Source organism: Callospermophilus lateralis, unplaced genomic scaffold, assembly GCF_048772815.1.
Source record: "Callospermophilus lateralis isolate mCalLat2 unplaced genomic scaffold, mCalLat2.hap1 Scaffold_413, whole genome shotgun sequence".
In the NCBI taxonomy this organism is placed as follows: Eukaryota; Metazoa; Chordata; class Mammalia; order Rodentia; family Sciuridae; genus Callospermophilus; species Callospermophilus lateralis.
Window position 1 is genome coordinate 1,172,982 of NW_027514365.1, and position 23,085 is coordinate 1,196,066.

General features: G+C 44.8%; 1 pseudogene; it reads left to right on the forward strand.

The window, feature by feature from the left end:
- The first annotated feature begins 2,334 nt into the window (after positions 1-2,334).
- LOC143387248 (centromere protein N-like) lies at positions 2,335-18,625 on the forward strand (annotated as a pseudogene).
- The last annotated feature ends 4,460 nt before the right edge of the window (positions 18,626-23,085 follow it).

Below are 23,085 nucleotides of genomic sequence, written 5' to 3' on the forward strand. Positions count from 1 at the left end.
ATGTATTATTTTATATAGTATGTGATTTAAAAGGTCCATCACTAAAATAATATATAAAATATTATCCTAAAAAGTTTACATATTCAAATTACTGTTTTTCTTTTTTTAAAAGCCCTCCTTATTAGGATAACACTCAGGTGCATGCTGTATACATTGAATGATGCCCATGTGTCTGGCACCAGGCTGCATCCTAGGGCGGCGATCATGGCCATCAGAACAGTGTGATTCTTTTGTCCACTGGGCTTTCAGCCTAGAATTAAAGAGGAGCCCAAGTTTATGGCCATGGGTATGAATGACCTGTAATGCTGATAACATCTTATAGGAGGCCTTCCTAATCTTTATGGGTCACATGCTCCTTGGAGAGTCAGATGAAAGCTATGAACTTTTGCATTTGCCCAGAGGTAAAAAGTATTTACTTTCAGAGGGTTCATGTATACAGTCTCCCAACAATATATACAAACTCCCAATAATGGTTTACCCCCAATGAAATATACGATCTCTTAACAATGCATACAGCCCACCAAACATTACATACAACCTTCCAATGATGTACACTACTCCTCACAATGTATATAACCCCACTTCAACATTTATAGTCCCCCCATAATGAATGGAACCCCTAACAATGTATACACTCCCCCTTCAACATAGACCTCATAAGATGACCCCAGGGGCCACTACGGAGAGGAGCTGGGGCATCTCCCCTCCCACTTCAGCTCTGGATGGGTGTATTCTCACCTGGTTTATATACTGGGGTTCCACCTACCATCTACTTTGAAGAAAGCTTTTCTCCTGTTAAAAAGTCCCCAACCCACTTATCATGTACACAAATGAGAATCCTAAGGCTCACTCAGGCTTTCTCAGGTGACCCATCCAGAAGCTTGTGGTAGGATGGCCAGGAAGCAGCCATTTACCCAGAGATCTCTGTCCCATGTCCCCAGGGGTCCTGGGTGAGAACCCAGTGGGGGTTGGGATTGAGTGTTCATCACATGGGTGAAGGAGAGTCAGGTAAAGATGGAGGCAGAGGGCTCAGCGGTCACACTGGGGACAATGGAAGCCTCCTCTATAGATAAGGAAGTTAATGTACATGGAGTGTTTTCACCTCTTGGGAATGGAGGAGCTGAGGGCTCAGAGTCCAGTGACCATGGCAAGTCTGTGCACACTGTTAGGTCAAAGTCCAGGTCACTAAAACCTTGTTTCCCTACCCCCACGAGTCTCTCTCCTATTTTCCCACCGCAATTTCACCCTCAGGTGGGGTGAATATTACTCCCACCCGCTTCCTGTCTCCTGTCATCACCAGGGCCCAGAAGGGTGGGCTCAAAGCCAGAGGACAAAAGAGAAGAGAGAGCAGTACCTCACAGATGGGGAGACTTGGGGGCAGATCCATGACTCCTCTCTGGGCTACTGGAAGTCTTCACCTTCAGGAGGGGTTAGGAGGGCATCCTGTCCCTGGGACGAGAACTCAAGAGGCTTGGGATACGGTCCTTGCCATGTGGATGTCGCAACTGGGTGTTGTGACGCCCAGTGCAGGGAATGAGGAAGAGGCTGCGGGCGTTTGTGCAGATGAGCACGCATGAGTGAGCAGCGGGGGCGGGGTCCTACTTCTCGGCCCAGAGAAATGGAATCACCTAGCCCGGCAATTTGAGGACAGAAGAAAGGAGAACAACATGAAAAGTGTTTCCCTGTCTTGGGGGAATTTAGCAGCAGGCTGAGTTGATATATGTTGGGAGTTCAGAGGACACAGAGAAGCCTGGAGGCTCCAGTGGAGCTCGAGTTTGAATGGGTGGGCCTGCAACCAAGTCCTGAGGAATGAGTATGCAGGACTGGGGACTGGGGCACACAGACAGGGCTGGTGCTCCAGGCAGGACCCAGGACTCTGCAGAGGTTTGATGGTCACCAGTAAGCACAGCAGGCTGGCTGGGATGAAGGGCTTCCTTTGGAAAGTACAGGAACATTGAGATAGAAGGGAATATTAAAGTCAGGGTAAATTTAAGGGAATTAAGGCACTGGGGAACTTTCGAGGGATCCGAAGAGAAGCCCTTAGGAATTTTTTATTTAGTAACATGAGGTAATAAGGCCTGGGCTTGAGTAAGGAAGGAAGGAATGAGAGGCATAAAGAAAGAATCTGTGGGACTTAGTGATGGGCAAAATATGAGCAGAGAAGAGCAAAGGCAGAGAGGTAGGGGAGAGACAGCCATTGTTTCCAACCCAGCCTGCAGGAAAACAAGCACTGCAGAGGGAAAGGCAGATTGCAGGAGGAGGACATGCTTTGGGGAGAAAGACAGGTCTCATTTCCAAGCTGCGGCATTTAAGATGAGCTTCTCAAGGGAGGCCATGGAGGGCCTGGGCAAGGCGGAACCTGGGAGTCATCAGCACCCAGCACCTCCAAGGTGAGGCCCCTGGAAAGGGACTTAGGTATGAATCGAGAACATGGAAGAAAGAAAATTCAGAACTGGGAGATTACCTATAGAGCCTACACTGCTTGACGTTCCCACAAGTTTTCTAAGTCGTCAAAGAACCAATTTCAGCTCTGAGAAAGCAGAAGCTTCCAGTTGATGCACAGAAACCATCCAGACCCCACATTCAACCCAAACCACACAATGTATTCACTCTCAGGAACTGAGCCACTGCGAAGTCCCTTATTCAGCAAGCGCAAGCTTCAATCCACTCTCCAATCCACTTCGCACCACTTCCTGAATCTGACCAAGGCCCCTCCACCCAAGGCAACAGCTCCAACAGCTCTCCACCACTGCTTTCCCAATAAAATCCCATGATGTCCCACACTCCTTCGTCTCCAGATCCAGGCCACCTCACTTCTACCCTTATTTTCTGTTGTCCTTTGCCACCCTGGGCTCCGCCCCAAATGAGTCACTGAGACCAGGCCTTTCCACCTCTCTGCTTTTATTTACACTCTTCTTTGACTACATCACCCTCCCAAGTTCCCACAGCTGAATCCTACCTGTCCTTACAGAGCTTTTTCAAATGCCACTCCTCATGAGGCTCTGTCACATTTCTTAACCAGTCTTCCTGTTGTCTAATCTCATAGCACCCTGTGCCCCTGTAATGGATTGTAAATTCACATATTGCCAGTTATTCACCTCCACGCATTGCTTCCCATGCCAGACTGTAAACCTGCAAGGACAGACAGACTCCTTCAAGTTTGGATGAAAAGATGGAACTCTGAGAGTGCAGGGGAAGGACACTCAATTAAGGCCTAGAATGAGTTTCCAGGAGGAAAGGACAGTTCAGAGCAGTTCCATTACCTGGAAAAATCAGTCAAGATTCAGGCCCACATCATTCTGTCCCCAAACTCTTTCAATTCCCTGAGCCAACTCCCATGAGTTTTTTGGAGCATCCTCACACAAGTAGTGTATTTCTCTCAAGGACCCCATAAAAGAGGTGGGACAAAGTCTTCATTTTCAAACATGAAAGGGAGGCTTAGAAGAATAGAGACACTCAAGGTCACACAGCTAGCAGGCAGAAGAAGCCAGTGCCCAGGCTGTGAGCAGGACTCTCCTTCCACTTCCCAAGAAAGCCCCATCTGTGGCTGCAGTGGAATCTGGGGCTCAGGAATGGGAATTATGGTGAGTCCCTTGCAAAGGCCTCCACTGACAGCTCTGTACATCAGCACTAACCACCTGTGCCACAGCAAGGGGACAGACTGGTTGCTGCCAAGAGTGTCTGCGCAGGTGCAGCAGAATCAGCTCCCTTGGAACCTGTAAGAAGCAGGCACTTGGGGTGGTGGGTGGTGAGGCCCCATGGAAAGATTCTAGAGCTACACACTCTTGCAGAACAAAGAGGAGCTTTGGGTGCCTGAGGAAGTGGTCAGGAGAACAAAGCACATTAACTAGAAACCAGGACCAAGTGTGCTACCTCCTCAAGGGGCCAGGACTGTAGTCTGGCCTTTCCCACACAGCTGGAACAGGAACCCCTGAAGATCAAAACCACCCTGAGTGCAATTCCCAGAGGGGCTGAGAGGAGCCTCCTGAACCCTGTGGGCACCAGAGGGACTGCCCCAGCTTGGGGAAGTCTCAGAGAGTCAGGTGGAAGACCCTCCACAAGAGAAAGAGCATGGAAAATGGGGAGCCCTAAGCCTGGGTGGGAGAGCTGGCCCACTGTGGAGGGAGATCTGTCCTGTGGTTAGTGAGTGATCTTCTTGTTGCCAGATTATAGGGGTGGGGGCTCAGAACACTAAAGGAAGAGACAACTGGAGGGTTGGGAAATGTTAGCGACCCTAGCCAAGATGCAAAAAGGGAACCCTCTTCCTTCCATGGATGTTAGTGGCTGTGGATTTTGGCTCCAATCTCACCCTTAACATGGGGAAAAGGTAAGAGCTGGAGAAGACTCCAAAACCTAGAGCAGTGCCCATCCCTGCAGCCCACCTGGAGAGTCTCTTAAAAATAAAAACCACGCCATTTTCTTCTTCTGCCCATTGCATCTAGGTAAAAAGTGCATCAGAATATGCAGCCTGGAGTCTGCTCTCTTAATCAAACTGTCATTGTGAGTAATAATTATACCTTGGGAAACAGCGGAGTGACTCAAAAAGCCATCCCCTCCCCCAACCCATCCCCTCACAGAGCTCAGAGCTTTGCACACAGTATGAAGAGGCCCAGAAAGGACAGGCACCATTTTCTCCTATCAGCTCTCTGAATACTTTCAATGATCACTGGGGCTCCAGTTCCTGATGGGCATCGCTGGACAGTGTCTTTGCTGCTAAAGAGTTAATTAGGCCTGGCTATTCCCAAGGTGCAGTGAACTGGGAGGGGGATGGGCAGGAGTAAATACTGTTAAGTGTCTGATGTGTGCCCATAAGGCAGCCCCCAGGGAAGATGTATTTGCCGCCAAGAAAGTGGCCCACAGCCTTAGGAACTAAATAACTAACTAACAAAATAAATAAATAAAGTGCTTCCCACAAGCTCAGATACAGCTACAAGCCAAAACAGAATAGCTAACATTCATTCGGCACCCACCGTGTGCCTGTTACTGGACTGAATATTTCATGTGCAGCTGAGGATATTAAATTGTGAATAGGCCCTATGAGTATCAAAATGTTGAAATAATAGTCTGTACTTATTGATACATGTCACAGCCCCCTGAAGATCTGCCTCTTCCACCCCCATAGTCCCCCTGATCTGGCACTATAGGAGTGATACTGAAACAGCAGAGTGCCTGTCCCATCTGCTTAGGGTCATGCTAGTGTCATCTCTGGTGTGTGCTCCCAGTGTATACTATCTCACCCCAGCCTTACCAAAGCCCCTTAAGATAAGGATACCTTACAGATGAGGAAACTACAGCTAAATGACCTGCCCAGTGTCATACAGAGAGTCCCAGGGCTGGGCTTGGAACTTAGGCATGCTGATTCCTAGCCTGGGTTGTTGACCACTGGCCTGCTTAGGAGGAAAGCACACATGAGGGTTGTAGAGACTGTGCCCCTGCTCTCGCTCCTGTGCCCTGCAACTGGTCCATTCCATGAGGAATGGTCATGAAGCCAGATTGCTCAGTACCATACCCTCAAAAAACTGACTTCTGCTCCTGTGCTTCTCTGCTCCCATCTCCCCTGTGTAACCACCATTCACCCAGGAGGCCAGGCCCACATGGGGAAAACTAGATCTGAGAGACCCTACACGTGAGTCCATGGGGGGACCACCATATCCTCTCCCCTAGCCTTATCAGCATTTTTAGGGATGTGGAAATACTGTTATCAGGGACAGGGGCATAAGATGCAGGGGAAGGGTTAGGACAACATGGAGAGAGTCTCTCAAGGAAGGATGGTGATGTCAGGAGAATTGCACACAAGAGCTTGTTCCCCAAAGATCTCTGAGGTGGACACAGCTAAGTCCAGGATGAGACAGGCTGGTCCTAGGTAGAGGAGGAACAATACTTTCAGAAGTCCTGTGTGACATCTGCCCTGTGCCCCAATCCACACTCACTACATGCCTAATGCCTCATCCTTTAGAAATTTTCAAGGTTTCTAGGCTGTATTCAATGAGTGCTTGCATAAAACCAGTTTTGTGTACTTTACTCAGCATCACTTACCATAACCTTGACCATGCCAGTATGAATGACACACCTCATTTGAATGTTTTGCCAATGGGGCACCTCTAACTATCTCATGGCACAGAGTCTTTCTGAACACTCCTGGCAAATGCTGCCCTAAAGGACTAGGAACAAAAATACTTATTACTGGGCAGGGGGATAGGGAGATTTACCACTGGAAAGAGGGACACTTTATAACCCAGCGGTTCCCACAAGGTCATACACAGAGTCCCAGAGCTGGGCTTGGAACCAGCCCTTTCTCTTAAACAGACTCTAAGTCCCTCCAGGACCCATTTAAGGAATCCCCTAATTTGTTCTTACAAATGGTCTTATTAAAGTCAAAGCCTGGTTTACAAGGCACCCTTCTTCCCTCCATCCCAGAGCTCCATTTTTCTAATAAGGAGCTCATTATAAAACTATGAATAATCAAAGCCTCATTTTATGAAGAATTTGTCAGCATCAGGCATTGTTAGGCGTCTGATGTGGATTCTTCTTTAATTCATTCACAATTCCCTTCAGCTAAATGGGCTTTGAGTCATTCCCACTTGGCCTACCTGCCACCCTCCAAGGACAAGCCTGGGTATCTCCTCTTCTTGAAACAGGCCATGTAGATGGGTATGGTATCCCTGAGAAAAAACACCAGCCCCCTCCCTGCCCAGGGACTATCCCCCCAATCAGGAACAATCCTACACATATTCCCCCAACACTTCTGAGGGCTTCATGGATGGGAATGAAAATCAGGGAGCTCCAAGCACTCTGTGGGTGCTGTTTTTGTCACCCTCTGTGAATGTGTCATAAAAATTAATATGGACCACTTTTTCCATAGTGTACTATCACCCATGCTCCACATAAGCAGGAGCTGAGGCTCAGAGAAGTTATCTGGTTTCCACGAATTTGAATCCAGCCCTAGAGGGCTCTGAAGCCCAGTTTCTTTCTGAGGCACCACCCTCCTCCAGCTCTATAGACAAATGAGCTGACCAAGGAACTGATTTTCTTGACTACCATCATCATCATTATCATCATAGGTCACTCAGTGATGGAAGTCCAAAATGGAATCCGGGAGAATTTGGTTACAAGATAAATGTATCCTGAGACGGTCTCAAGGCAGCAAGGCAGTTCCCAGTTTTGACTTCCCAGAAGAACTCCAACTTAGAGAAAGGTTGCCAGACAGATACGGGACACCCAGTTAGATTTGAATTGCAAATAAATGGTGAATAAGCATAAGTATGGGTATAAGTATGTCCCAAATTTTTGAATGACATACTGAAAACAAATATTCAAATATGCTTATTTGAAATTAAATTCAGAGTGTCCCATGTTTTTATTTGCTAAATCTGGCACCTTCATCCCAGAGTTGAAGGCATGCTGGGAAGTCTCATGCTGGGCTCCAGGTCCCAAGCTTTGCTCCAGCAAGAGTTGCCATAGCAGCCTGAGCATGCCTTCAGAGGCTCTGAGGAGCTGTCTCAATTTACCTCACAGCTTCCCCTCACCCCTGCGCTCTCTAGGCTCCCAACTAACCAAGCTACTTTCAGTTCCACCATTTGTCAAGCTGCTTCTAACTTGCTGCTTTTGGCCTCTGATATTTGCACTTCCCTCCTCTGGGCTGTCTTCTTCCCCTCTTCCTCTTTCCTGGCAAATTCCTATAGATCCTTCAGTCCTGACTTAGAGTCCCTTGTGACAGGAACCCTTCCTGGCCATCCCTGACTGGCTCTGGTCTCCCACCCAAGCACTGGATTGATTGTACTCTGCCCCTTCCCATGGCATGCCCTGCTCTTCCCAACTCTGTCCCGGCAAGCAAGGGACATGTCAGACTCACCTTGCCTTCCTGCACCTGGCTTCAGCACCTGGTTGCAGGTGAGAAGCCAGTAAGAGAATGAATGAATGCAGACTGTCCTGCCAAAGTTGGGTCTTCTGAGTGACTGCTTCATTTCTCTCTTCTGTCCTGAGTCACTTTTTCATTGCTGCATCCTGCTCTCCCTGACCTCCTAACCTCAGCAGTGCTTAGGTCAGCAACAGCTCTTCAGGTGAGCAGAGAACAGCTAGGACATGGAGGAAACTCCTGGCACCCCTTACCCTGTTCATGCCCTCATTAGGCCAGCCTAGCTGCAGGTCTGCCTAAACCTCTTCTGCCTCTGTTTTCCAAGTCCTGCTGGCTAAGGCCACCCCTTGGTCCCAACTTGGTCCTTAAATGATCTCAGTTGGAGCTTGCCCCTTGGGAGTGGGAACATTCTGGTGTCATATGGCCCAGGGTTAGGGCAAGTGGCAGCATTTGGTGGGTTTCAGAACATCACCCTTATGCTCCATATTCACTGACCCAAAGCTTTGCCCACGCACAGCCTGACAGCAGGAGCAAGCAGCCCAGAGCTTAACCCTTGAGGGGTATTTGGAAGACAGCTTCATAAAGATCCAAGCACACACATCTGGAGTTAGGAGTTAGGCTTGAGTCCCCCTTGCAGTGCCCAGCCTGCTTCCAGTCAGAGCTCTGGGTTCAGAAAACTGGGAGGGAGACAAGAAATACTGGAAGAGTGGAGTGGGATGGGGTGGGTGAAGAATGTGACCCCAGGGGGTGCTGAAGGGCCTAGAGAATGGAGCAGGGCGGGGCAAGGGCTGAGGTCCGAGGCAGGAGCTTAAGTTGGATTCCCAAACCACCAACTGGCTCATGGCTCTGACTCTGACTTTTAGAGGCACAAGCTTTCCGTTCCTTCGTGCCAGTGGCCCCAGCCTCCCCTGTCTATATCAAGAGCACAAAAAGGGAAAACATCTCTGGGCCCCCAGTTGAAGGCTAGAGAGTTCAGGGCATGCACAGCACCGGGACTCCTACTTTCTGGGTCAGTCGCGTGTTTTCCTGGAACCCCAAGTTCCTGGTACCAGGTACCCCGATGCCGGAACTGCCGCCCGCTCTAGCCCCTTCCACCCAGTCAAGCCAGGAACCCTTGTGCCAGGGGTTCGCGAATCGCGAGAGGAAGCTCACCGAGAGCGAGGCGCGGACTCCGAGACAGCTTCTAGGGCGCTGCTAGGTGAGTTGGAGGCTGCGCAGGTTCAGGTGAGTCAGGGTCTGTGACAGGTACCATGCGGCGGCTCTGGAGGCTGTGGCTGAGTAAGAGGGCTGACAGTTGGTGTTTTCTCCCTCCTCCTCCCAGTCATTAACCACACCCCTGCTGCTCTCCTCCCCACTTCCTTAAAGGGTGGGATGTGCAGGCTGTGCCTGCTCCAGCCTCTTACCATAAACTCTCAAATAGACGCTGCCGCCAATTCCCTGAGCTGCCTGGCTGACCTGGGGCCATCTCTGCTGTCCCCCTGACCCAAATGGGCTCCTCAGGAGCCCCCGGTTCCTACCACCTCTCCCTCCTCCTCCCACTCCTCTGGTGGCCTTTTGGAGGCCACACTTGTTTGGCTGGCTTTGCAGTGGAAGAGGGTTACCTGTCACAGTCTCAGCACCTGTGTCCCAGTCTCTGCATCCACACTAGGCTCAGCCCCCTTGTAGGAAGGACATCAGGTGAATACTACACAGGGTGCTGTCAAAACTGATTCAGTTCCTACCTAAATGCTAAGGACCAAGTGCCTGAGCTGAGACTAGCAGGCTCAGAGGCCGGAGGTGGAAGTGTCAGGGAAGCCAGACAGCTTTCTCCTGGGGTCCCTCCTCACATCAGTTCACTTGGATAACTAAAGAAAGGGTATGGTCACCTGATTACTCAGGACAGTGGGATTTGAAGCAGGGATTCAAGGGCAACGTGCAACACTTCTTCCATTCCTCTGGAAAGATCCCAGACTTTCTCCAGATTGGGAGGAGGTGAACTGGACTCTGTAGAAGGTCAAAATGCTGGCATGCACTCATTGTCACCCACATTCTCAGAGTTCTTCTTCAGAGTCCCTTCTCCACGACTCCAGAAGTTGTGTCATGCTGCTCAGCCACTTGTGACAGCCAGGCATATATGGCTACTTCAATGACATTTCCTCCCTGAACTAAGTAGATCAGACATCCCAGAAGAGCAAAAGGAAAACTGGCTTTTGGCAAACATGTCCAGGATGAGACCACTGTGCTAAAGAAGCACTCATGACACATGATTGCCTTGAATTCTCCCCATTGTCTGAGAATAAAAGGCAGACTTAATTGTTAACAAAACCAGAAAGTCAACATTTTTTCAAGGCATATCAGTGGCTTTTCCCTGGATGCTACTCTGCATCAACTAGATATCGATTGCCTGAACAATGTGCCCCATGGTGGCACTCAAAACCCATCATGTGAGGCTGCTGGATTCCTCTCCTTTGTCATTCTGCTCACAGATTTGTCACACTCTGTGGAATCACTTGCAGTCTTAGAGATAAAGCCATGGCTGCCAGTGGTGAGAAGCTGGCCAGGTTGGAGACTATGACTAGGACTTGGAGAGACAAGGCAGGTGAATAGGACAAGCCAAAAGTAGGAAGGAAGGTGCTGGGACGTTGAGGTGGTAAGTGACAACACGGCTCGGAGACTCCAGAGGGCATCAGGAGGTAGATGGCCCTCCTATCCTAGCATACAAGAATGAGGGTTGAAGGCCAGGTGCTGAGAAAGTTAGATCCCTGAATGAGGCTCTGAGAGTCTGTGGGAGGGTAGATGGTGCAGTGGGACTAAGACCAAAGCCAATGGGACCACTTCATGAAGTGTGTGCTTCCCCTATGTGGCCATGTGGGTTAACTACAACTTCATCTCTACTGGACCTAATTCAGGGAGATTTCAGATTGTTTTCAGTAGTTGTTCAATTCTTCAGAACTTCTTTGTAACTCCAAACCTAGCTCCAAGAAGCACAGTAGTATAGGGTTTTTTAAAATATAGAGACCTTGAGAAACTCCCAAGATGACTAGGTCTGCCTTCAGGTCTCCTTAGGTCTGTCCAGTATAGCCACAAGGTTTGAAGGTGACAGGTCACACATTTCCACCTGTCACCTATCCTTTAGAAAACCTGTCAGGAATGCTATGATTTTATATTGATGCTCTAAAATACACTACCATGGCTCCTTGTAGATGTGATAATGACCTACATCATGGAGAAGCAACATTTTTCCTTCTATCCACTCTGCTGTCAAAGTTGCAGGCCCTGGTGGGGAGAGGAGGGTGCCTGCATCACTAGGCAGAGAAAGTGTAAGGAAAATGATTCTGAGCAAACATTCCCTAGCCACTGGGCTTTCTGTTTAGATGTCCCTCCCTCGCTGCAGGCTCAGGTCTACAACCTGCATCAGACATGCCCCAATAGCTTCCCCTGCAGTCCTATCCATGAGTGTCTCCCAAGTACCCACTGTTAGAATCTGTGACTCCCTCGGAATCCCAAAGCCATGTAGTCTCCACATCATGGGAATATTTCCAAGCATCTTTTGTATTCATTGTTTTTTATTTTTTTTTTCTAATTCCATCATTTCCACCCTGGCTCAGGTCCTCCTTGTTGTCTGGACTTCTGTGAAAGGGTTCTCCTAAACAGCTTCCACCCCTGACCTGGGAGGCATCAAGACCAGAGAAGCCTACACAGGTGACAAACTTTAGGGATGGCATGTGGAAACACAGGAATGGATAAGATTGTTGAGGACAAGAGTCAGAGGGAACAGAGAGCTTGAGGCCAGTCAGGCTTTATCCAGGATCAATTAGGCAGAGGCACAAATCAAATGGGGCAGGCTGATGAGAATTAGAAAGAGGACATGGAGGTAGCACATGCTGGCAACTCTTGTGAAGAGCTTGGCTGTCATGGGTAAATTGAGGGGAGGTTTGAGAGAGGGCCGCTTTGTGATTGGTTTAAGGTAACAGCCAGTGGAGCAGGTATAGTGCACATGGGAAGGACCCAGCAAGAGGGAAGAGGTTGCAACCTTGAGTAACTGAATCCATCTCTCTGAGCTTGTGCACCGTGTCCCCCTTATCTACACTTTCCAATGTCAGTTACCTACTGTCAATAAAAGAAGCACGAGTAGGATATGATTGGATATTCTGAGAGACCATAAGTCTTTCCTTCATAGCTTTTCTTATAGTGTTGTTATAATTATTTTATTTTATTATTATTGTTAATCTCTCACCTAACTAATGTATATATTAAAGTTCTCACATATGTATCATATATGTATGGATAGGAAGAAAAGTTATATAGGGTCTAGCACTATATGTGGTTTCAGGCATCCTCTGGGGATCTTGGAACATGTCCTCCTTGGATAAGGGGGGCCCTACTGTATTTACTAATCTAGAAGATGAGAAGAATAGTATTATCTGCTCTACTATTATGGTTTGGATATGAAGTGTCCCCCAAAGGCTCCTGTGTTGAAGGCTTGGTCCCTAATGCAGCAATCTTCAGGAATGAAAGTTTGGGGAAGTGATTGGATTGTGAGGGTCTGGATCTCATCAATGCTCTAATCCATTAAGGGATTCCTAGCTGAAGGGACTGCTGGGAGGTGGTGGAAACTGTAAAAAGTGGAACTTAAATGGAGGGAGTGGGTCCTTGGAGGAGGACTTTTGTCCCCAGTCCCCTCCTTCTCTCTTTCTGTGCTTCCCAGCTGCCATGAGGTGAGCAGCTTTCCCCCAATAGACCCTCCTTCCATGATGTTCTGCCTCACTTCAGGTCCAAAGTAATGGAGCCAGCTGACCATGGACTGAAGCCTCTGAAACCATGAGCCCAAATAAACCTTCCCCCCTCTAAGTTGTTTTCTCAGGCATTCTGTCACAGTGGTGGGAAGCTTACTAACACATCTACCTATTTCACAGGTATTGTAAAGCACAAATTAAATGATAGCTGTGAAAATGCTAAAAATGCTATAGTTATTGTTTTTAGAAATGATAGGAATTAAAAAGCATAGAGTTAGTGGGAGAGATTATACACATATCTGAACACATATAAAACTTACTGAGTGTTCACTGTGTGCCAAGAACCTTCATTTATCCTTTGTTGACCTCTACAGCCATAGATGAGTAGATGGAATTATTTCAAGAAAGGACAAGGAGGCTTTGAGAAGGGAAATGTGTCCATGGCCATGAAAGTAGGAAAGAGCAGAGCTTAAACTAAAACCATCAATGGAGGGGCTGTTATGATGTAACTGGAGCCTCTTCAGTGAGGGTGAGAGAATTTAATTTACTTAATGTAAATTTACTATTAGAATAAATTTTATTCTAAAAGGAAAGTATGGTTATAAATGTTCTGAACAGAAAAGCACAAAGCAAATATTCATGGAGACAAGGGAAAAATGATTCAAGTCCCTAATCAAGGAATCTCTATCTCCAGTTTAACCAGAAACCACTGAGTTTATTAAAATGGGCCACAATTGAGTCCAATATAAAGAACTCAAAACCACATCCTGAACTTGAAAAGAACCCTTTTATCCCAATCATGAAAGTACTGCTTGCTAATACCCAGTATCCATTTTCTTTCCCTTCCCTTTAATAATTGAATTTTAAATTTTTTTTAGGTCACAGCCTACCCCAAATCTGGATTACATTTCCCAGTCTCCCTCACAGGTGTGATCATGTGATAAAATGCACCATCACAGTGATTGGTGAGTAGAAACTATGCATGCAACCTAAGGATCCTGCCCTTCAAGGGAATGGGCACACCATGCAATATTCCCTTCTCCACCTCCAGCTGACAAGAAAACCTGGAGCAGCCATCTTGGTCTATGATGTTGAGAATGGCTGAGTGATGTGAGATGAGATCTGGGTCCCTACCCAGCCACATGGTCACCCTGGGCATGATCTGGACCTAGGCAAACTTTTACAGGACAGAAACATTTAACGTGCTCAGGGTACTACATTTGGGACCTTTTTGTTATATAGCCAGAACTGCATCTGTGTAAGAAATACATATTTGGCATCCCCACGGGGTCCTGGCTCATAGCTCCTAAAACCATTGGAATCTCCAAAGTAATAAGTGTCTTTTGTGTACTAACAAGACAACTAGTGGTAGGAGGCCCCTAAATAAATGCAGGATGGGGGCTATATCCAGAAAGACTGAGGCAGGATAGAGGGATGGACATTGGGTGCCCTCCCCCAGCCTCTGGATAGGAGAGAAAAGTTGAGGTGATCACCTAGGGCCGTTGTAATTGGTTGATGGAATTTATCATGCCTAGGAAGCTCCCTAAACACTCAAAAAGACAGAGAGCCTCCAGGTAGTTGAACACACAGAGGTGCTGGAGGGTGGCATCCCAAAGAGGGCCTAGAATGTCCACACCCCTTTCTCGTGCCTCTTCACATTTCTGTCATCTGGCTGTTCATCTGTATTCTTGGTATTATCTTTTACAATAAATGGGCAAGTGGAAGTCAAGTGTTTCTCTGGGCCCTGTGAGCTCCTCTAGAAAATTAATGGAACACATGGAGGAGGACCATAGGAGCCCTGGTCTATAGTCAGAGGCATAGGCCACAACCTGAAACTTGCAGCTGGGCATCTGAACTGGGGGCAGTCTTGCGTGACCCAGAGCCCAACTTCGGGATCTGGTTTTATCTCCAGGCAGTGAGCAGCAATATTGGGTTGAACTAGAGGACATCCAGTTGTTGTCCTACATCAGAGAAACAGTTGGTTGGTAGGGAGACTTAACACCTGCTGTCCAAAGTGACTGATGAGTGGGGATCTGAGAGTAGAAAGAAGAAAACAATGTTGTTGCTTTTTCCTTCAGAGTTTCCCAACTAATACGCCATCATGTAGCCTTTGTTCTAGCCACACATTAAGGCAGAACCTCAAGGTCCTCATCTACTAAAAGGGGATTTACCTTTGAGGGTTGTTAAAAGGACAAGAAGTGGTGCAAGTACTTTTCCTTGCTAGTACTATAACTCATACATGATGATCCATGGAGACTACTGCCTGTTGTTAAAATGAGTGCCTGAAAACAAAACAATGTTATGTAAAAATGTGCCACCTCCCTGCCTTGAGGGGGACAAAAGAAAAGGTGGAGGGGGGAGATGAAACAAAACAGCAAAGTTGAAAATGAATGATGGGTATGTGGGGTTAATTATACTTGTCTTTTCCAAATATTGAATGTATTTTAAAATGTTTATAATAAAAAAATCTAAAATAAATGAACAAAACAAAAATCTTCCCACAGAGCAATGAAGTGGAGGGAGTGCCTCATGGATATAATCCAAAATGAAGTTCCTTGGGAAAAGTAAAAATGTATTTAAGCTGTAGATCAGTTGATTTGGGCCCCCAAGAGGGAGAAGGATGCAGAAAAGGCAGAAGTGCTTTTTATTTCTCCATTAAAGAACAGGCAGAGTGCGCTCAGTGCCAAAAGGTCAAGTGCCTCCCATAGTGATGGGCAGTGCCTCCAGCCCCCAGGTGGCCAGAGGACTGTGGCTGCAGGGGAGAGTCACCTGCCCTGTGGTTCTGCCTGCTCCAAGTCAGCTCTATGACTTCGGTGGCTTTGGTCTTCTTGGCTATCAGTCCCTTATCTCATCTGTGGGTGGGCTCTTCTGTTACCCCACTTCATGGGTAAGCTGTGAAGCAATGGTGAGACTACGGGAAACTTGTTCTGCCACTGTTGACTCTGACAGTTCTAGTAAACCTTGCTGCCTGGTCCCAGCCCACAGTGTGCTGAAAGCATCAGCTATGAAGCAGAGGCAGACTGCTACAGGCACATGTACTGCTGGTGACAAGAACCTTTAGGAAGGGAAGAAAAACAAAAATTGCCTAGCAAATGCAAGAGCCTGGAATACACATCTGTGGCCATTTATGAGACAATGATAAACAACTCTACATAGTTCACTAACTCCTGAGGGAGTTTCTTTATTACCCAGCACAGGATGGGGTCATTACTGTCTATTTTGTTAAATCACAAAGAATAGTTTTGTATTCTGCATCCTGTTGTACAGAAAAACACACACAATATGTTTCTGAAGTTTTTTCTGTTTTGAATGGTTGCAATAAATTAATTGGGTGCTTATGGATAATTTAAGGAGCATGGAAAATCAGCTTTGATTTTGTTTTGTTCAGTTGTCAAGGTGCCTGCCTGTTCCAGAGTGTTCCAACACTCTAGCTCCTTCCTAATGGATAGCAGCAGTGTGTACCCACCACTGTGGATGATCTAAATAAGGGGTAGAAGATACAAATACCTGTAGGGGGCAGGCAGGGAATGTGAGGGGAAGCTGGCCAGGCAGGGGCTATAGCAAATTGGAGAAGAAATGTCCTCCTTCAAGGAGCAGCTGCTGTTCAGCTCAAAACCTGCTGCCATGCAGGAAAATCAGCTGATGGAGCCAGATTTCTTCTTCTTTTTAAATAAAAGCAAAAGTGGACAATGAACTATCTGAAAGGAAATTATGGAAACAATTTCATTTACAATAGCATCAAAAAGAACAAAATACTTAAAAATAAACTTATCCAAGGAAGTGAAAGACTTGTGCTCTGAGTACAATAAAACACTGCTGAAAGAAATTCTAGAAAAATGGGATGACATCCTGTGTCTGTGGACTGGAGACTTAATATGGTTAAGAGGTCAACATTGCTCAAAGCAACTAACAAACAGCACACAGGACCTATAAAAATCAGGAGCATTTTAAACAAAGATCAAAAAATAATCCTAAAATTTATATGGAATATCAAGGGATCTCAAATAGACAAAACAATATATAAAAAAACCTCAAAAACTAAACACCACTGAAGCCCTCACACTTCCAGATTTCAAAAATTACTACAAAGTTACAGCAATCAAAACTATATACTCCTGAAATTAAGTCGGATATTGAAACCAATGGCAAAGGATAAGGATCCCAGAAATAAACACTTATAATCTATGTGGTCACATGATTCTCAACTAAGGTGCTAAGACCACACAATGGGGAAAAAATGATCTCTCTGACAATGTGGATGTTAACCCACAACAAGGAAGAGTAAGGAGGGGACAAATGGAAGTTCGTTGGATTAGACAAAGGGGAATGAATGTAGGGGAGAGAGATTAGGAAATACAGTAGAATGAATTGGACATACCTTTCCTATGGTCATATACGAATACATGATCAGTATTAATTCCATATCATATAAAGCCACAAGAATGGGATTCTATTTAGAATAACTTATACTCCTTGTATGTACAATATGTCAAAATATACTCATGTATATCTAAAAAGAACAAATTTTTAAAAAGAAAACTGGATAGCCACATGCAAAGGAATTAATGTATATCTTCCTTATTCCAAATACAAAATATAACTCAAAATGGATCAAAAACCTAAACATAAGATGTCAAACTAGGAAACTCTTAGAAGGAAATGTAGGGAGAAAAACGTCATGACAATGGACTTGGCAATGATTTCTTAGATATGACATCAAAAGCACAGGCAATAAAAAAAAGTAAAAATATAAGTTGGAGTTTATCAAACTTAAAAATGTCTGTGCATCGAAGGACACAAGTATCAGAGTAAAAAGACAACCAATGGAATGGGAGAAAAAATTTGATGTGGAGTTAATATAGGATCATAAATCTGACATGTGGTTAAAATCTAGAATACATAAAGATCTCTTACTCAACAACAGACTACATCTTGGCCCTTGCGGACCCCCAAATCCTGGAGCCTTTGGGTGTAGGAATTGCCATTGGTGGCTTTGAAGGTGCCTTAGTGGGCACCATTGCTGAGGGCACTGCTGGAGATGAGGATCTTGCCAAAGAGTTGGATGAGACTGTTGCCCAGTTTATCAGGAGGACCATCTTGAAAATCCCCATGTATGAAATGATGAGAACCTTAAATGCCTGGGATTTTTTAAAATCTGTTAACCAACTGAAAACCCTAAGTTCCAGCAGAGAAAGGAATGTCTCATTCAGGACTTGTTTCTGCTGTGTGAGAAGTATGTGAGTCTCAAGGATGCAACCCTTGCAGATGTCATTTATATTCAAGTTCATTGGCACCAAAAAGTTTGGGATGTTTTACAGATAAGTACAGAATCAGATGAAGACATTGGAACAATTCAAACATTTATTCAAGAAAATTCTTCAGAGAGCAATGAAAAATGTGATGGTCAGCTTCAGAGATGCTGAGGAGAATGGAGTTTGGATCCTAATTGCCTGGGGAACAAGGTGTAAAAGTCAAACCAATACCAACCCACAAACGTGCTGCATTACCCCTAGACACTATGCCTTCCCCTCCTCCCTGCTAAAGAACATTTTGCCCTTTTGGGTCAGGCACTGACAGTTGCTTGCAAACACCATCAGATGGTAAAAATAGACCTGAAATGTTGACACCTGGACTCTCTCAGGAGATTGTTTTTAAACAGTATAATCAGACCTTTGAAAATCACAACTCTACAACATCTCTAGAGGAAAGATGATTGGGACTAGATGTAAATATGGTTTCAAGGATCATTCAGGAAAACACAGTAGAAAAAAAACAGAGTCCAAAGAATAACTCAAGAAACTTTTGGAGACAGACCTCAACCACAACTAGAATTTGTATAATATAAGCTTGAAACAAAGTTCAAAAGTGACTTAAATGGGCTCTTGTTGGCTTAGAGGGAAGAACCCATCTGGTGCCTAATAAATTTCTCTAGGTCACATCTTTGGAAGCATTGAAATCCTTAGCACCAGCTGGTATTGCAGATGCACCACTTTCTCCACTGTTTACCTGCATACCCAACAAGGGAATGGATTATTTTAAAATCAGAGACAAATAAGATGTATATGATTTTGTAAGCCCAGAGGCTCCTTGGCAATGATGTACATGCATTCCAGTTAATGGCTTACTGGACAGCTTCTGGTTATAAGCTTATACTTCAGAAATTAATCCTTGGTATTGAAAATTTAGACATGTTCATATGATTGTTTGGACTGATTCTTCCTTGAGGCCCGTCTCTCATTTTTCCTGATAAATACAACAGTTTTGGGCATTTGAGAAGTGACAGGATATGTATAGGCTCTAGATTGACCTTGAGTGCAGAATGCTCTGAAGCCAAGCAGATGGCATCATCCTGTTGGCATCATATCTAGTGTCCTTTTCCCCACTCTTACCTCTACTCCATCCTAAGGAGGTCTAGTTCCAATTATTGGTTTCTAGGGATATTTTGAAGCTTTGATCACTTGAAAGGGACACCAAGGAACTAGTCCCAACTCAAAACTCCCAGAAGAATCATAAAATTGGTCCATTTAGAGAGTAGAATTGGGTCCACTAAGTTGTTACTGAAGGAAGTTACATGACCCACTTATATAAAACAATTGTTTAATTGTAAATATTATACTTTTCATAATTATTTTATCATAGGTGTTACATCCAAACTGACCATTATAATACTGATTTGTGAATAAAGATACTGAAAATCTGGTAAAAGAATCAAATAATCCAATTGAAAAATGGGCAAAACACTCAAATAGACATTTATCTTAATATGATATCTAAATGCCAAGAAATGTTTAAAAAAATGTTCAGAATCTCCAGGGAAATGCAACTCAAAACCACAATGAAATATCACCTTATTCTCATTAAAAGATGGCTACTATGGGAAAAAACCTGCAAAGTAATATGTGTTGGCAAGGATGTGAAGCAATTGGAATGAAAAATAAGGCAGTCACTATGGAAAACAGGATGGTGGTTACTCAAAAAAGTAAAAATAGAATTACTGTATGATCTAGTAATTCCACTTCTGGGCATATACCCAAAAGAATTGAAACCTGGGTCCTAAAGAGACATCTATACACCCAAACACATAGCAGCATTACTCACAATAGCCAAAAGGGGTAGCAACCCAAGTGTCCATCAACAGATGAGTGGATAAACTGCATGTGGAAGTCTGACTTCATATATCATACAAAGGAATATTATTCAGTCTATGATAAAACAATAGGGCTACAGCATGGATAAACTTTGAGGACATTGTGCTACGTGAAATAAACCAGCCACAAGAAAACAAATAACATGATTCTACTTATGTGAGTTACATAGTCAAAATCTTAGAACCAAAAAGTAGAATGGTTGTTTCTGGGTGCGGTGGGGAAAGGAAATTGGAGAGTTGGTTAATGGGTATTGGTGAAACATTTTGCAAGGTGAAAAGTTCTGAAGACCAGTTGCATAGAATGAGAAAATAATACCACCAACTACATACTTAAAAATGATTAAGATGATAAATTTTTACTCTTTTATCTCAATTAAAAATTTAAAAATAAAAAACAGCAAGGCAGAACTATAATTTTTTATGTGAAATCGTCCAATTTGTAAACGTTGGCAACTGACCTGAGCCTGTAGTTGCCTGATGTGTTAGTCAACCTTTTCATCACTGTGACCAAAAAACCTGATAAGACCACCTTAGAGGACGAAATGTTTATTTTGTCTCAGGGTTTCAGAGGTTCAGTCAATGGTTAGGTTATTCCACTGCTGTGGGCCCCAGGTGAGGCAGAACATTATGACAGAAGAGCATGGCCGAGGGGAGCAGCCTAGGATATGACATGACACCAAGGAAGCAAAGAGCTGTGCTCACCAAGAACAAAATTTAAACCCCAGAGGCATACACTCAATGACCTACTTCCTCCAGCCATACCTACCTGCCTGCAGTGTCCACCTAGTTAATCCATGTTAGTAGATTAATGCACTGATTAGGTTATGTCTTTCATAATCTAATCATTTCATCTCTGAAAATTTTTGTCTTGTCTCACACATGAACTTTTGGAGGATACCTCATGTCAAAATTTTAACATTACAACCCCAGCCCCCCAAAACGCATGCCCATCTCACAATGCAAAAAACATTTAGACCCTTTCCAAGAGTCTCCATAGTCTTGAGAGACTTTAGCAATAACCCAAAGTCCAAGTTAAAAAATCTCATCTGAGACTCAAGGCAAACTCATGGATGTTTTCCCCTAAAAAGAGCAAATTGGATATTATATATATCCAATATAGTGGCATAGAGTAATCATTTCTGTTTTAGTTAGGTTTTTTGCTGCTGCGACTATAAAACCTGACAAGAATAATTTTAGAGGAGGAAAAGTTTATTTGGGGGTTCACAGATTCAGAGGTTTTGGACTACAGACAGCCAACTCCATTCCTAGGGGCTCGAGGTGAGGCAGGACATCATGGTGGAAGAGTGGCAGAGATAAGCAGCTCATATGATGATCAGAGAGGAGAGAAAGAGAGAGAGAGAGAGAGAGAGAGAGAGAGAGAGAGAGAGAGAGAGAGAGAGACTGACTCTGACTCCACTCACCAGATACAAAATATATACCCCATAGTTACACCCCTAGTGCCCACCACCTCCAGCCACACCCTTCCTGCCTTCAGTTACCACTGGGTTAAAGTTCACTGGGTTAAAGCTCTCACAACCCAATTATTTCTCCTCTGAACATTCTCACATTGTCTCATGAGCTTTTGGGGGACACCTCACATCCAAACCATAATAATCTCCATTCCACAAGAGAAAAATAGAGGTATAGAAGGAAGGGACGGAACTGAAGCAAGATCAAAATCTAAACAAAAGCTGAATAAACAAGTCCTATCACTCCACATCCAGCATCTGGGGACATGGTGCTTCACTGTTTCTCTGAAGGGCTTGTGTAACTTCACCTTACGGCCTTGCTGGTCGTGGCCCACATGGCCTTTCTCTTGGCTTGTTTCTGCTTGATTCCTGAAGCTCCCCTCAGTAGGTGTCCTGTGTGCTGGCATCTCTGAATCCCGAGGGTCTCCATGCAGCTTTGACTTCCTTCTCACATCTTTATGCATCACCCCCTCAGGGGCAGCCAACAGGGATATGACACTGGCTTCCTGGGCCTTCCTTTGAAATCCCAGCAGAAGCCCCCAAACCCCAGAATCCTGCATTCCTGCAGAACCAGCACCACATGAATGATGTCAAGGCCCACCATCACCTCAAGTAGGAGCCATGGCTGCAGCATCCTCTGAGGGCCTGGGTGGCTGACTATGGTGAAAACATTTCCTAGGCCCTCGTACAAGCAGGGTGCTCCATTGTCTTTATCAAAACGATTTTACACTTTTATACTCTTGAGCCTGAGATGGCTTTGGTCTTATCAATTCCTGAGATGTCCTCAAGCCACCTTTCCAATTATTTCTGGATAAAGTAGTTGGTATTTCTTTAATGGTTATGTTCTCTTTAACAAACACACTTTCATTAGCCCCTATTTTACTCACATGGCCAAACTGCAAGATTTTCCAATCTTTCTGTTCCTGATTATCATAGTAACTTGACTAAAAGCCAACAGCAATATTCATGCTACCCCTGAAGGACTTGCTACTACTGAGGACTCGAAATTTAATAAGTACCTCTGAATGAAGTGTTTCTACTGAAAGAAAAGTTGGTGACAGACTGTTATAGTCACCAAAATTTCTTTTCCCTGTTCTCTAGATAAATCTTTGTCACTCCTTCCTGAAATTATGTAAAGAATTAGACAGTTTCAGTGTCTGATCTGGTATACACTTGGAATTTTCTCTGCCAGATTAATTAGTTGATCACCTTTAAATTCAGCTTTACAGAAAGTCTCAAGACATGGGCAAAATGTAGACAAGTTTTTTTGCCAGAATGCAACATGAATGGTTTCCAGCCCAATTTCCAATAGAGTTCTCTTCTCTGAAACATCATGAGCCCAGAATATATAGTCCTATCAACATTCTAAGCTTCTACCAGAATCACCCATTAAGCTTCATTTACAACATTCTAAAGCATCTCTAGCTTGCATCTCAAAATGTTTCTAAGTTCTCCCACCTGCAAACCAGTTCCAAAGGCTTCTCAAGCACATGGTCAGGTTAGTCATAGCAATGACCACACTTCTTGGTACCAATTTCTATTTTAGTTAGCTTTTCATTATTGAGACCAAAGACCTGACAAGAACATACAGGAGAAAGTTTATTTTGGCTCATGGTTTCAGAGGTTCAGTTCATGGTCAGCTGAATCCATAGCTTTGGGCCCAACATGAAGCAGGACATCATGGCATAAGGGCATGGTGGAGGAAAGCTTCTCAGGACATATAAACTAGGGAGCAGAAAGAAAGGACTCCAAGGATAAATGTAACCTCCCAGAGGCATTTCCTAGTGATCTACCTCCTCTAATCACATCCTACCTGCCTACAGTTAATATTCAGTTAATCCATATTAGTTGATTAATTCACTGATTATGTCACAATCATAATCTAATCATTTCACCTCT